At 28.9% G+C, this 16528-nt stretch overlaps 1 protein-coding gene and 1 long non-coding RNA gene across 5 annotated transcripts in view; one reads left to right on the forward strand and one right to left on the reverse strand.

Annotated features, from left to right (window-relative positions):
• Positions 1-452: 452 nt before the first annotated feature.
• LOC121120396 (uncharacterized) lies at positions 453-2304 on the reverse strand. Its single transcript, XR_011780982.1, has 3 exons — positions 1640-2304; positions 1445-1584; positions 453-1393 (listed from the first exon to the last, which is right to left on the reverse strand). It is a non-coding gene; the product is annotated as an uncharacterized lncRNA (long non-coding RNA).
• Positions 2305-11247: 8943 nt separating this feature from the next.
• LOC121119214 (phospholipid-transporting ATPase ABCA1) overlaps positions 11248-16528 on the forward strand; it is a 195031-nt gene continuing 189750 nt past the window's right edge. For 2 of the 4 annotated variants that reach the window (XM_071889681.1, XM_040713834.2), the window contains exon 1: positions 11248-11732. The gene's annotated coding sequence lies outside the window, so the exon portion shown is untranslated. Of the gene's footprint in view, positions 11733-11996; positions 12050-16528 lie in introns of those variants that run through there. The other 2 variants (XM_071889682.1, XM_071889683.1) reach the window with 1 other exon arrangement.

Genomic DNA, 16528 nt, shown 5'->3' on the forward strand with positions numbered 1-16528 from the left:
TTCATAAATCCAGACAGAAAGCGACGTTATTTTAGGCATCTTATTAAGTTCTCTATCGAATATTATATTAATATTGAATAATAAAGGCGGGAATGATAACGTTCTTGATTGATAGAAGATGTATATTATTTAATCAATGATGCCATGCGTATTGATTAAAGTTATGGTTTTGGAGGATAGAATATCACGTGATTCTGCTATAGAAATGTGATTTTTATTATTTCAAGTATCACTAGAACAGATAATACTAAAATTAGTTGAAATTTTCAAATTCAAGAATACTTGATTTACTTCGGGAAACTCATGAAAATAACTTTCATATTTCTATATCATAGATTTATTAACATTGAGATCTTCTAAATTTTTTCCCCTAAAGTCGCTAATATGATATTGTCAATGAGTAATCAAAAACTAATGGCCATCACTACACCGTAGTAAATTGAATTGATAAGTTAAAGTATTATAACGTATATTTGTGATATTAAGTTAAAAAAGTATGGGTAAAATAAAAAAATGAAATAACGATTAACTATTACAAAAAAATATTAATTAGAAATTTTAATAGAAGTTATACATAGAAAATCAAACAAATCAATAATGACAAATGATACGATATAGAAGTTATAAATATTACAAATGGATTTAACAAATTATTAGCGACAAATGTAAATTATATATATACAAAGGGCTTCTGATTTATTATACATAACTACATAAGATGCTAGTCAGCTTTACAATATGATATTCTCAGCGACCAAAACTCGACAATTTTTATTAACGTCGACCAATCTAAGACGACACTTTACAAAGCTATTTATTAATTTATTAGAAACGGGGGATTCCTATGTTCCCATTGGATTGAAGTTTAAAAGACACCATTTTCCAAATTACATTGCTCAAGTTGGATTTAAATATTTTAATATATCTAGCATATCTATCATAATTGAGGCTAATAATAGCATACACTTGTGTAAAAAAGGTCAAATTATCATGGTGCAAGTTCCAGAAAAAAATTACTTATTTATCTTCTAAATCTTGAATTTTCATTTTGTTTTGTTTAATAAAGGATTTACTCTAAAAAAGTGGTTCATTCAGATCTTGAGTATTTTTAAAATAATTAATAACTAAATAGTAGAACTGTTATGGGAAACATTTATTAATAATTTTTATCAGTATGGAGATCCCAAATCTTCATAGGGCTAATATTCAGTATGGTGATAAGCAATTAAGTTTTTTAAAAGATGATTAAGACTAAATAAGTTTCGAAATTGTCAAATTTAGGAAGGAACAGGCTTCAAGAGTTTCAACGAAGGAGCTGTGGATGGGAAATGATAATGCTTTGTTCCTCACTAGGTAATTAATTCGGGAATTATTTCTTTTCGTGGAACTCTATCTATAAATAACTATTTATATGTAATATCAGAATAGAATATGCATTGTACACCAAAATATCGAGACATATTATATTTAAGATTCTAGAATTATCTTGCACTTGTTTTCCAATGACAAAAGAGACTCAGTGGTAATAAAGAAATAAGGCGTGAGATTGAGGTGTCCAAGTTATTCGTATGTCACAATGTCCACCTAAAATGGAATTGATATAAATCGGATTACGATGAGTGATTTCTACTTTATATACAATACATCAAGAGCACTGAACGACTCTTATTAATGAAATAGTTTTCTTAGAGTAGGAGACGAAGCAGAGTTGACTTTCTAAGATTTCAAAGAAGGAGCTGTGGATGGAGGATGAGAACTCTCTGTTCCTCATTGGGTCTTTCTGTCATTTTATGGAACTCCTTAGTTCTTATATGTAGAAGTATACGATGATTCCGTAGAAGATCTGGAGGAATTTATGCTTAGGGACAATAATTAACTAGATCAGAGACCTTGACATGAATAGAAACTTGCTCAATCAACGATCGTTCCATTAAAGGAGACGAGATCCACCGAGGGAAGCACTTTTTCAAGGGATCTCACCTTAAGAGTCGATGTCCCTTGAACAGAACATGTCATGGAAGAGAGTATCGGAAGCTGTGTGAATTGGATATTCCTAGGAACGGGAAAGATAGATGGATGCATATCCATTCATCCGATTGCTACATAGGAGACATCCATCCAAATGACCATGAATCTTTCCACGCAGTTCCAACTCTTCACTTCTCCCACTTCCCTCCTTCTGCTGTGTAATGACTAATGGTGAATTGAATTGAAAGTCGTACCTTCTAGAGTCCAAGGTTAATAGAAATATTATTTCTATTAAACTTACTAGAGTCTAAAGGTTTTGTAAGTCAAAAAGAAGTTGTATTCCTCCTTTATATTGTCCAAGGTCAATGTGTTCTATCTGGAGGAGCACAATCTCCAATCACACAACCTTTTCTGGTGAAAAACATCATTTTTGCATAAAGTTATTAGAAATAGAATGTATTTCTATTAATCTTGCACTTGGTGAAATCAAATGAAATTTGTACTATTATAAAGCTATAATATTTGTCGAAGTTGAAATTTCATATCAATATGACGTGTTATTTTAAGCAACTCTTCCATTTTTAGATAATATTTGCAATCCTAAAAAAAAAAATTTAGCAAAAAATGATTGAAAGTAGAAAGTAGATTTATACTAACTGGTTTTCTATTGTAAATGTTCAAATTATTATGAAACGAATTATTTAAACTAATGAATTGTTCTTTAAAAAAAAAATATCAACTTTAGTTTGTGTTTGACCTAGTTATGTTGTAAGTTTCATTCAAAAAAATTATTCCAAACTATAAATTAAGAATACTTAATTTATTTGGAAATGTGTGTAGTTTGAATGAAATTGTTAAAGTTAATTTACTATTGTAATAATAATTTAAATTTATTTTCTCAAGTATGATTCGAATAGTTTGTTGAGGTTGGATTTATAATCTTTAGAGATCCTGGCTCCAAATCTGCAGCTATTTTAAAATTTGCAACTCCAAATCATAGATAAATTTACATATTATCTGTGTTCTAAACCGAAGGCCCTGAATAAATACAAGTGACTCTACTGAGTCCCGGCTCACTCATCAGCCATAATTATTACTTCATGAGAATTAGATATAAATAGTTATTAAAAATTACATTATTTATATCCTTTTAAGCTCATGAATGAAGATATAGAAAATCGATAAAGTCCGACTGATGTTTTCTATTGGTTCTATTTCGACACCAAATATAAGATTCTTTTTTATCCCAATTATTTACATTAATTTATGCAACATTAATGGGGGAATATTTCAAATTTGAATAAAACTTATTCTAATTCCAAATCCATTCAACTCCATGAGACTTAACCAACTCCCGGCTCAATTAAACGTAATTACTTAAAACAAGGACTACTTCTAGTAGTAACAAATATCTATTTAGATTCTGAGCTGTAAATGTGAAGGGAGTCAATCATTTTCGCCACGAAAACAATTTTTGAGGATTTGAAATGCTACCCCTTAATTGGGAGAGTTAATTAAAAATACCACGTAATGCTGATATAAAACTACAACAACGACAAACTATTACTGTTTTATACAAAGATCATAAAGAGTTTACTAACAGTAATTTGTCATAAAAAATGATGTTTTCCACAACAAGTTAGGGGATTGGACCTTGTGCAATTTTTTCTCCAAAAAACAAAAAAAACAAATAGAAAAAAGCCCTGAAATCATCTGTTAATTAGCTAAATAAATCCGATTTACCAACTCCTATATCTATTATGTACTCTCAAATGATCACGATTATATTATTACTTCACCATTTTTAAAATTAATTACATATATATATATATATTTCGTAATATTAAAATCTTGATAGTATTTTATTCTATATTGTATTATAATATTGCTAAGTAAATGATACTGAAAGTGTAGCTATAAATTTGTATTTCTATATTATACCCAAAATGTATTCCTATAAATAATAAATTAGCCTTACTGAATGAAACTTACAACATAATCTTTTACAAACCCGATCTAAAGTTGACAGTTCATTATTGAAGGGTAAATTCATCAATTTAAATGTTTAGTTAAATATTTTTTTAAATTTTACAATAGGAAACCCTTTAAAATATATATAATTTGAGTTTGAGCTTTATACATTAAGCCAATCTACCATTTTTCCTCAAAAACATTTTGTTAGGATTTTAAATATTATCTTATAAGGAAAGAGTTGCTTAAAATACCACGTGATGTATATATAAAATTACAACTACGACAAATATCATAACCTTATAATTGTACAAAGTTAATATGAGTTAACCAAGTAAAATTTATCATCATAGTGATGTTTTTCACCACCAGAGGTTGAGTGATTGGAGCTGTGCTCCTCCAGATAGTATTAAAACTCATTGCCTAGGTATAAAAACACACTGTAACTAACATAAACATAAAATTCGAAATGACGTCACTTATTGAGTAAGAACAAAGGATATAAATAAACTATAAAGTTCTTCATTTATTTCTTTGAGAAAATAATTTTAATATTCGTTTTAGAAAAATTACATCTTAGTGCTGGTTGTTTTTGATATTTATAAACTACCCACCTCGTAATTAAGTATCTTGGTTTTGTGTTCTTCTTTTTACGTTATTTATTATAAACGGTCTTATTATAAATTCAAATGAGTTCTAGTTCTTTTACAAGCTCTGAAGACTTGAAGATACATATTGAAGGGGCTCAGGAAGAAATTGAAAAATTCCAATATGTTTACTGCTCTGGTACTTTTGCACACTCTGAACAATCGGATATAGAAGGTGTTCATGAGAAGATAAAAAAATTCCAATGTAGGGACTGCTCTAGTTCTTTTACACGACCTGGACACTTGAAGACACATATTGAAAGTGTTCATCATAATATAAAAAAGTACCAATGTAGTTACTGCTCTAGTTCTTTTACAATCTCTGGAAACTTGAAGACTCATATTGAAGGTGTTCATGAGAAGATTAAAAAATTCCATTGTAGTTACTGCTCTAGTTCTTTTACACAATCCGGACACTTGAAGACGCATATTGAAAGTGTTCATGAGAAGATAAAAAAATTCAAATGTGGTTACTGCTCTAGTTCTTTTTCACAATCTGGAAGCTTGAAGAATCATATTGAAGGTGTACATGAGAAAATTAAAAAATTCCATTGTACTGACTGTTCTAGTTCTTTTGCACGATCTTCACACTTGAAGACTCATATTGAAAGTGTTCATGAGAAGATAAAAAAATACCAATGTAGTCACTGCTCTAGTTCTTTTACACAATCTGGAAGCTTGAAGAATCATATTGAGGGTGTACATGAGAAAATAAAAAAATTCCAATGTATCGAATGCTCTAGTTCTTTTACCTTCTCTAAAACTTTGAAGAAGCATATTGAAGCTGTTCATGAAAAGATAAAAAAATTCAAATGTAGAGACTGCTCTAGTTCTTTTTCACACTCTGGAAACTTAAAGACACATATTGTAAGTGTTCATGAAAAGATAAAAAAATTCCATTGTAGTGACTGCTCTAGTTCTTTTGCACAATCCGGACACTTGAAGAAGCATATTGAAAGTGTTCATTTGAAGATTAAAAAATTCCAATGTAGTCAGTGCTCTAGTTCTTTTACACTCTCTGGAAACTTGAAGAAGCATATTGAAACTGTTCATGAAAAGATAAAAAAATTCAAATGTCGCGACTGCTCTAGTTCTTTTACACAATCTGCACACTTGAAGACGCATATTGAAGCTGTTCATGAGAAGATAAAAAAATTCCAATGTTGTGACTGCTCCAGATCTTTTTTCACGCTCTGGAACCTTGAAGAAGCATATTGAAGGTATTCATGAGAAGTTAAAAAAAATACCAATGTAGGTACTGCTCAAGTTCTTTTTCATACTCTGGAAACTTGAAGACACATATTGAAGGTGTTCATGATAAGATAAAAAAATACCAATGTAGTAACTGCTCTAGTTCTAGTTTTTTTGCATCATCCGGACACTTGAAGAAGCATATTGTAGGATAATAAAATTCAAATGTAGTTACTGCTCTAGTTCTTATACAGCCTATGGAAAGTTGAAGATCCATATTAAAACTGTTCATGAGAAGATTAAAACATTCCATTGTGGTTCTTGCTTTATTTCTTTTATAGAATTAGAAAGCTTGATATGTAATTATAAGACTCTTCATAGATAGACATACACAAGCCCAAATTTTTCAAGATAGTAAAATATATTTATACATACGACCGAGTAGGAAAATATCTAATATTCGTTTATTTATTTTTTAAAATGCATATATTTCCCTTTTCTCTGCAATGTTTTTGTGGTTTTCTTCAAAGTGACGTTCCCATGGTATTTAAAACTTCCAATTGTCTGAAAATATAATTAACACTATTAACTTTGAATATAGTCCGTTCATAAGAACTGATTTGTATAGTTTTTCGACCTTGATTTATAATATTTAGAGATCCCTGCTCCGAATCCAGCTATTTGAAATTTTGTGACTCCAAATCATAAATAAATATATATATTCTCTATGTTCTAAATCCATTTGAATTAATGCATAAATACATGTTACACTTGTTTCACTGATCAGCCATTGGTTATTACTTCATGAGAATCAAATTCACCTATTTTCTAATAATTACATTATTTTGATCCTTTTAATCTCATGAATGAAGATGTATGAAATTAATGAGTAAGATGTTTCTATTTAAAAAAAAATTCGGAATCAAACATTAGAACTTTGTTTATTCCAAAGAACTAATTAGATTATCAACGCAACATTAATCTAATTCCAAATCAAATTAACTTCGTGCGTAAATACATGCGACTTTGCAAACTCCCGGCTCAATTAAATTTTATTACTTAAAATTAGATTATTTTAATCCTTCTAAATTCATGACTAGGTATAACTAATTCCCATAAATTCATAATTACGGAGAATGAGTAATCCGGGAGTCGTCTTTATTTACTCAAGGAGTTGGTTTGGAACACAGAGAATATCAAATATATATTTTTATCTAGGATTTGGAGTTGCAAATTTGAAAATAGCAGCAGATTTGTAGGCAGGATCTCTAAATATTATAAATCCAGCCTGAAGAAACTATTTTAATTATACTCTAAAAATTAAATTTAACCTCTCAGTCCCTAAAAGGATAAATTAACATTAACTATTTCATTAAACTACACACCTCTTAAGATAAACTATTTTTAACTTATAGCTTGGAATAATATTTTGTGATTTTGGGTCTAAATCCAACCAATTGAATTATATAACTCTATATTTATTTGGCGCATTGTTCACATACACCTGATTCTATCGACCTTTTGAAGTAATCACATTAGAATTCAAAGATCAATCGAAGAATAATATTTCATATTAATTAATTATTTGAATAAAATTTAATACGTAAGGATCTTGTACAAACTCGACCTGAAGTTGATACTTTATTTTTGAAGGTCAAATTCATAATTTTAAATGATTAGTTAAATAAAGTTTTTAAAGCTTACTTTGGAAAAACCTGTAACATATATCTACCTTGATTTTGAGTTGTATACATTAAGTAAATCCACCATTTTTTGCTTATATCTTATTTAAAAAAAACTTATTAGTTACATTGTAACTGATCGACTGCGTTTAAGTCGTTTATAAGTATTTTTCAATATACCTTCTTTACATAGGGGAGATACATCATTTTCTTATTATTAGTATAATTTTATAATTAAAAAAACCATCATTTAGGAATCAAATTAATAATACATTAAGAATAAGTGGATATTATGTACAAGATATGAAGTTTTTATGTGAAAAACATAAACTAAAAATAAGATAATTGTTATTTATCTTGAATATAATAAATATAGAGTTCAATGTAATTATCTTACTAACATACCCGAATATGATGCCTTGAATAAGCCTATTTTGACTATTATCTCTAGATATATATATATATATTAGTAACACAGACCAACAATAGTTCTTCAACTAATAATAGGACGGATTTTGAAATCTATACTCGCTTGACATAAATATTCCAGTTGTTTTCCAATGACAAAATATACTTAGTAGTAATAAAGAAATCAGGCGTGAGATTGAAGTGTACAGGTTATATAAATATCCGTATAGTCTGTATATCACAAAGTTCAACTTAAAAGTGGAATTGATATAAATATGATTGAGATGAGTGATTTCTGCGTTATAAAATACATCAAGAACACTGGAGGGCTCATATTAATAAAGTCAATTGGTTAATTTTCCTTTGGTGGGAACTTGGACTCGAGACTTGTGACTGGACTATGACTCCAAAGTTACTATATTGTGGACTCGAGAAAAGCCTTAAGGCTATGGATCCTATATTATAGTTATGGACTTGAATGACGATCCGATGAAAATATTCAAAGACTTGGGCATGACTTGAGATTGGACGTTGACTTGCAGTATAAGAACTTTTTCCCTACTCTGGTTAATGCTGTGCCGTGAGCTGCAGGAGTGAACTGACACTTCGAAACCTAATAGGCTATGAATTAAAGATATCTATAGAAAGGATAAGAGACATACTAGAATTCAAGTGTGGACTCATAACATTTTTAATAAGGACTTTGAATACTATCCATGGGCGTCTGCAAGGGGGGCTACAGCCCAAAATTAAAGGATTTATTTTTACAAAAAAAAGTAATTAGAAAAAAAAGTGATTAATTTTTTTAAGAAAAAGGTAATTCGTTTTTTTGAATATATATATATAAAAATCCTGCGGATGCCCCTGCAACCTTTCGGGATAACAAATCTTGCTGTTCTAATGTCATGTCATATTAAAAACAAGCAAACTAAAAAATATATAGTTCCATCAATCTTACTACCCGAAACATCTTAATCTTGCGAAACATGAAATACGAATGTGGAATCTTCTGAAGCAAGACGCTGCAAATAGTTGGAATTATTCAATGAACAAATAGATGCATTTCACTCTTCCAATCAATTCAAAAATTTGTCAGATATCCTATTAAGGTTGTTTAGAGCAAAAGTTTACTTTTTATCCTTATAAAAATCATAAAAAGCTTCCAGTGTCAAAGGTTGTATATGTATCGTGAAGCCATAAAAAGTTAAGATTGTTGATGCAATTCATAACGTCATAGCTTATTTAGAAGTTATTCTTGGGTAGGAAGACTATAAGGTGGAACCAAAAGAGAGGATTACGAAAGTTGAGAAATTGATTTCTTCTGGTTATTCCAATTAGTTAAAATTTGCAAATTTTATACTCCGATCCGATAAGAATAAAGGAAGACTAATATATACAATAGACCTTGTTTTGAAGTGGAATGTGCGTAGGACACTTATATGATTGAATAAATAGCTTTGAAAACGTTTCATTTCATAGTTAAAAGCTATGGTTCCTTTGTTAAAGTGCAAGAAAATAGGAAACGCAAGATATGTAGTGAAGCACATTCAAATGTACGTAATTTGACGTGTCTAAATCTAAAAATAATTGTGTTTAATATTATAATTGTTTCTATAATACTGTTGCCGCGCAAGTAAATATGTATTTTATTTTGTATTCAGGGTGAAATGTTATTTTTATTCGCCCAAATTTATATATATACGTATTTTTTTTAAACTAAAGTTATTGGTTTGAATAGGTTTATATAATGTTAATAAATTATATTCTACATTATAGATGTTGTTTCATTGAAGTCCATCTAGGTATATCATGTTACTTCACTTTGTTCCATGGCTTGTCTCCAAATCATGCCAAATATCCAAAATTTATTTATTGAAGTTTCCCCACAGCAAACAAGAGGCTTCAATCTTCGTGCTTCATCCCTCTTTAATATAACCCAGCCTAAGTTCAAGGGTGTGGGTATCCATTAAAGACCCAAACTCAAACTTTTAAACTCTATTTGATAAAAATACAGATTATGAATTTAAAAAAATGTGTTACAAACTTCCAATTACATTTAAGCATGAAAAAATTTGTCTACAAAAAAATAAGTACATTTTTTATTTTTGTCAAAAATTGACAAATCGAAGTTCTTGAAAAAAATTGCAAAAAAACTTTTCTACACTTATTTTGTAAAAAAAAAAAAATTAATAGAATTTATAGAAATTCTAAAACACAAAACTACCAACATTTTTTTCAAACATACAAAACCAAAAAAGTTATAGAGAATAATGTCGTGGAAAAAATTGCCAGTCTGGTTCATTTTTGCAAATATTACAAAAATATTGTAATAAAATATTCTGGAAATTAAAAATACACTAGCTCTATGCTAATATTTAAAATTTTGTTACAAAACTCACCGTTTTATGGTATTTCTTCTTAAAAATTTACTTTAACATGAAAAAATGAGAAAAAAATATGGCAATGCAAACAGACAAATTCCAGAGAAATTCCTACAAATTTTAATTATCTACAATTCCAAATTCTTTTTGTATTTTTTTGCACTTGAAAAACAAAAAAAAAACAAAAATGCAATTTTCACCAATTTCTTATTTTGACCATAATTTTTGATTTTGAATCAATTTAGAAAAATCTTTATTCGCATAGCTGTTTTTTTGAGATGCCAGTTATCCTTTGAATAATAACTCAATCCCTTATCTAGTCTCCATGAGCTCCAAAAAACAGTTTTCGTGTTTTAGGAATGGAGTAAGCCCCCTATAAATAATAATAATCAGCAGTTCCCTCTTAGCTTGATCAAGTTCAAAATTCAGCCTCCTTGGTTCAATGGCCCCCATAAAGGGGCACATACCCACTCTATTTTCAAATTATTTGTGAATCAAAGTGTCTTTGTATCAAAATGCGTTTAGAATATATTGAAAGTGAAAATTTACTACATCGTAAAGTCTCCGTATTTATTCCTTAACCCGTATTTTTCAGTTTTGAGACTTGACTTCATCTCATAATCAAAGAACCATTCTTGGCTATGGGTATAGTTGCAACATTTGACAAGTCGTATTATATTACAATTTGTAGGAGAAACTGCATATTTTTTTGATCTGTAAATAGATGTATATTGTGTTAAATTTTGACGTGTCTATGTTTGACTCCAAGTAATTGAACCAAAAGTATTGTAACTGCCTCTTGTCCACCCTATTGTATTGTCTATATAATGGACTGGACTGATAAGTGATAGTTGTGCGTGAGAGTAAAGTTTTAATATTTAAAACATGTATCACTAGATGGCGCTATTCAACCCACTTACTTTCCTTATTCCTTGTCAGAGTTAGCAGCTCTCCTTCCTTAACTAAAAGGAAGGGAAAAATGACTTTCGAATAAATATCAGTCATGAATACGACTCGACATAAACAAATAAAGAGTTTTATTCAGCAACAAAAAGCTCGTCTGCTTTACATTCTCAAGTAGACATCCATATGACCTTCATCGTAGGGAGGTTAATATACTTATTGTTAGTGATAATAAATCCGGTTTTGAAATAGCAGCAATGCTGTTGTTGTTCCTAATGGTAGTAGAGAAAAGAATACGTTTTAAAACTCGTCAACATGCAACTCTGTTTTTTGATAAAAAAATTCCCCCCCCAAGTTGTTACATAAAGAAGAGGTAAGCAGTACGTTGAAGTCGAGCACGCTTCGTGTAATAGAGACCAAATTATGAAGTTGAGTTAAAGAAGAAACAGTTGTTAATTGATGATCCTGGTGTGATAAATAGTGGTTCTTCATCAGATAATCATATTCGCCATTCCTTTGAGAGGTTTCGTGATCGTGTGTGTTTACTACAATCACTTGATAGATGTGATATATTATAAGATGTAAGTCAATAATTTCCGTATTAACTATTAATATGTTGCATGATTTATTTATTTATTAATGTGCCTAGGTAGCGCCTTTACACGATAAATTAATCGATAGCTAGAGAATACTTGGGGAATTAACAATACCATGACAGTGTTTTGTTTTTCTGCTGTGCCGATTCAACTGTCATTTTGATTTCTTTCCCTCTCTCTCTCTTTTCGCTCACAGCGCCCTCTTTTAGTATTTAATTCACTTGTCTCGTAATTTCTTTATCCTGTATCAGTTGAAAATTTGTACTTGTTGGGTCTGCTGTTTTTTTCATAAAGCCATTTGAGTGAGTTTTATGAAGATTTATTCGAAATTTGTCCATTTTATGTTGTAAAATATCAACTTTGAGTCCCCAAGATGGCGTCTCCTTCAATTATGATGCAATTTAAGCAAGACGTCGGTAAAAATGATCTGTACAAGTTACAACATGTACAAAATTGCAACGAGAAAAGTAGGATAGATATAGAAAAATATCTTATTTTTCCATTTACAATCGATGTAATAACATATTTTTAATACATTTTAGGGAGATATATATAATCAAACTAGGCAATAAAGGTATAACATTTTAATAGACCTTAAGGTTTAAGTCCTTTTATTTGTTGGTTCCATTTTGACATGATCTAAAAGTTTACAACTTTCCTTAATATGAATGAAAAAAAAAAGAATGTTTTCATTGTTATAAAACTTGGTTGTTAAGGCACCCGACAATTCTGACGTCACTTGAAAACGCTTTATTAGCAAATTGTACTAGTTGCAATCTAAAAATGATATAAATAATTTTATTTAAAGAATTTAGAGCAGTTTTGATGAAGATATTGCAATAATTGAATGTATGGTCGATTAATGATACTTTTTTTTTTACTCTTTTAATAAAAAATACACTTTTATAAGAAATTCTGCGGCACATAATAAAGTTCAAATACCCACAGTTATATAGCTCATAAATAACATATTTAATATGTTATTTGAATTTATCAAAATAAGATGATCGCATCATTTTGTTAGTTGGTAGATAAAGTGACTAAATTTTTAATTAAATAACACATTTTAAGTAGTGATGGGACAATAAAAAAAAAAAAATCCCGATGCTGATTCCAATGCAATTCTAGTTAAAATTCCAAATGCCGATTCCGATTCTTTAATATTTTAAGTAATAGTTAAAAAATACTATTTTGCTATCAGGGCATCCACAAGATCATATATTTCAAAAATTTCAAATATTACATTTTTTGAAAAAAATTTCAAATAAACAATTTGGTATTGAATTTTTTTTAAATATCACAAATTTTCAACAAAAATTAATTTTTTTTCCAAAAAATTTCAAAAACTACAACTGTTTAGAAATTTTTCAAAAATCCCCAAGTGTTTTCGAACAAATAAATTTTCTCAAAAATCCCCAAGTGTTTTCAAACAAATAAATTTTCTCAAAAATTCTCAAAAAATTTCATGACTGTTTACAAAAATTTTCAAAAATCCATAGTTTTTTTACAAAAAATTAATTTTTTTTTGGAAAAATTTCCAAAATCCAGAGCTGTTTACAAAAATTTCAAAGATCTCCAGGTGTTCTCTAAAAAATTAATTTTTTGAAAAAAAATTTCAAAAAATTAAATTTTTAATTTAAAACACCCGATTCTCCGATTAATCGTCCATAACTAATTTTAAGACGAAGGAATTCCAACTTGTACAGACATTACAGCTTGTATCTACACAACGCCTTCATATTTAATTTAATAATATCGTAGCCATGGCAATGGTAAAATGTTCAGTATTGATTAACTCCCTCATTGTTTATTCTTGATTCATAACTAAATGCTAAAAATAACCCTTTTGAATCATATGGAATCATAATTAGTATGATAATATGGAACCACACTTTATATGACTTAAAAGGATGATACATTAATATCATTATTCGTAATATTTTTGAGTATTATTAATAGTTCTTCGTTTAAATAACAAAGTTAACAAAGATTAATTTTTAATACACCCTATGTAAAGTCCGTTCATAAATAATTTTAATGGGAGTGTTGGAATACACTCTACAATGTCTATCAAATAATTAAATCCTTATATAAGGGAGACAGGGATCAGTTTAGGAGATATTTAACCTGCAGGTTCACAGTGCACTTAATTTTTTTTTTTTTTCCTTTTTTGTTCATTTAAATTCATTAAAACGTTAATTGAGGAATATGTATATTCTGTTAAAATCGAAATCAAAATAAACATTTTCGCACTATATACATAATATCTCCGTACTGATGTAAAAATGTTCAACTTTCCTCATGACTGATCATTCTTAAAAAGTAACGTAATTGGTATATAAATATAAATATATAAAAATATAATTCTCAAAAAATTTAAAAATCCAAAGCTATTTGTAAAAATTTCAAATATTAAATTTCTTGGAGAAAAATTTCATAAATCCATAGCTATTCACAGAAAATTAATTTTTTCCTAAAGAAATTTAATTAAATTTCAAATATAGATCTTTTTGTCAAAGGAAAAAAATCTTAATTTGGAGAATAGGCTAGGCTTAAACTCTGCCTGTGGTATGCTAAAACACCACATTTTACATGGAAAAAAATATAATTATAATGCCATAAGAAAAGGAATATAGTATTCTAAAATGTATTTCTATAAACGTATAAACACTAACACATAAAAAAATAAAGTAACATAACTGAAGTTCAATGATTTAACATATCACAGGTTCTTTTGAATAATTTGTAAACATAAAGAAGGAATGAAAACCATATCATAATACCATGGATGGACGACTCCCTAGAGGGAGACTACTTAAAAAATATGTAAAGGAAGTGAGTAAAGGCCATTTACCGCACTGCTTAACTTACCCAGTCTCCCCTATCTTATCTATACGATATTGAATTGTTTTGCACTTGATTGTAATAACCCAAACTTGTATTTGATGACTTACGTCATCGAATATTAATTTGTATGTGTAAAGCTCTCTGTCTGATTCTTTCAAATATTAAGGTGCAGTAAGGCTAATAAGATGATATTACTTCATTTTTGATAAATAAATATTTTTCCTACATCACTTTTCATAATTATAATCCCTACTTGCAACTCAACTTGGACTTGCATCTCAGAAAACTTCCTTATAGTACTGCAAGTCCAAGTCGAATCTTTAATCATTGCTCAAAGGTACAATTCAAGTACAAGTTCTTGAATATTTTTATGGAGTTTATTTCAAGTCCACAATTATAATAGGTTGGGGAAAAAGTAATTTCGTATTTTTCAATGCTTTATATGAAGTGTTATAAACATCCAATTTGCCCCTTTCTATTAGATAACTTGTTCCCAACGAATGTCCAACTTCATAATGCCCTTTTCCCTATTGCCAAAAAACTCGGACAACAAATTTTTACAGGCTCTTATTGAGGTTAAATTTGTACCGCCAAGCGCGTTGGCTATAGAAAAGAACAGGTGTTAGTCGCCCGATTCAAAAGTGATGGAAGAACTGAGAAATCACTACAATGAAATAACATTAGTTCAAAAGGCCATTTGTCGACCATTTGTCATATTTTTATGTAAAAAAATATTTATTAAATTTAAATAGTTAAACATATCCCTATATAAAAAAAATCTGCCCTGTGAAATTAATAAATAACAGTTTCTATGAAATTATTTAATTCCAATATCAGTCTGCCACAAGCCTCCTTTTTAGTAATAGGTTTCGACTATTTTAATCTAATAAATGGGCGTTTTTTCATAAAATATGTTCTGTCATTGTAATAATTTCTCAGTTCTTACTTCTTTCACTCCATTTGTAGCGGGCGAGCTTGAACGTTTATTTGGAGTTTTCTAGTAATACATTGTGTTAATATCTATTTAAATTTAAAGAAAATTCTACCCAGAGCGGAGTTTACAATTAAGAGGGTGCTGCTCTTGCTCCGAAATTATTACCCCTAAAACCGACCCTGTTCACCCTAATTATTTTATAAGTTATTGTCCTTGTTATCTTACAGTTACATTTAGGATCACACGGATTATGTTCGTATATTGAATGTGTTACTGATTTAAAAAGTATATAAATTTGCATTCCAAGTTTGATAATGTTTGTAATATAGACACAAAAGTGTAATACAATGTTTAGGCTAAATATAAATTTAAAATGAACACGTATTTGACACGTCATCATATTTGTATGTATGAATCTATATTAGTCTTATTTTGCAAAGAAGTGAGTTGATGATTGAGTTTCAAAATTATAATGTATTATGTAATAATGATAATTGAACCTTCAAATTATTTTTTTGGCATGTATTGTATGCATTAATGCAGAAATAACCCTTCAAAATTTGATTAATGGTATTGGACATGATTTCTCAAGGAAAATTAACAAATGTTGATTTAGACATGTTCCAATGTAGTATAAGTCTGAAATTTTTATCAATTGAAACGATGAAAATAAAACTAACAATTTGATAAAACAGTGGTTTCCAAATTTTTGACTAAATAGTTTGAGGTCAAGGGACTAAAGATCTAATAGTTTAAAGTAACGTTGAAATAGTACAATTCAATACAAAAATGTGGTATACCCAAGTCTAGTCTGATATTACAACAATCACATTAGTAATTGTGATTGATTTGAATATAATCTACAAAGAACAGCGTTAGGAAACTCTAAATATCATTTGTTGAGGTTTAGTGATACATATCAATTAAAATGTGAAGTCGACTTGGAATTTTTTGAATTTAAAAAATTGACTCTCCACAATTTGAGTCAAGTGAAAAAGTC

The sequence above is a fragment of the Lepeophtheirus salmonis genome, chromosome 6 (assembly GCF_016086655.4).
Source record: "Lepeophtheirus salmonis chromosome 6, UVic_Lsal_1.4, whole genome shotgun sequence".
NCBI classification, from domain to species: domain Eukaryota; kingdom Metazoa; phylum Arthropoda; class Copepoda; order Siphonostomatoida; family Caligidae; genus Lepeophtheirus; species Lepeophtheirus salmonis.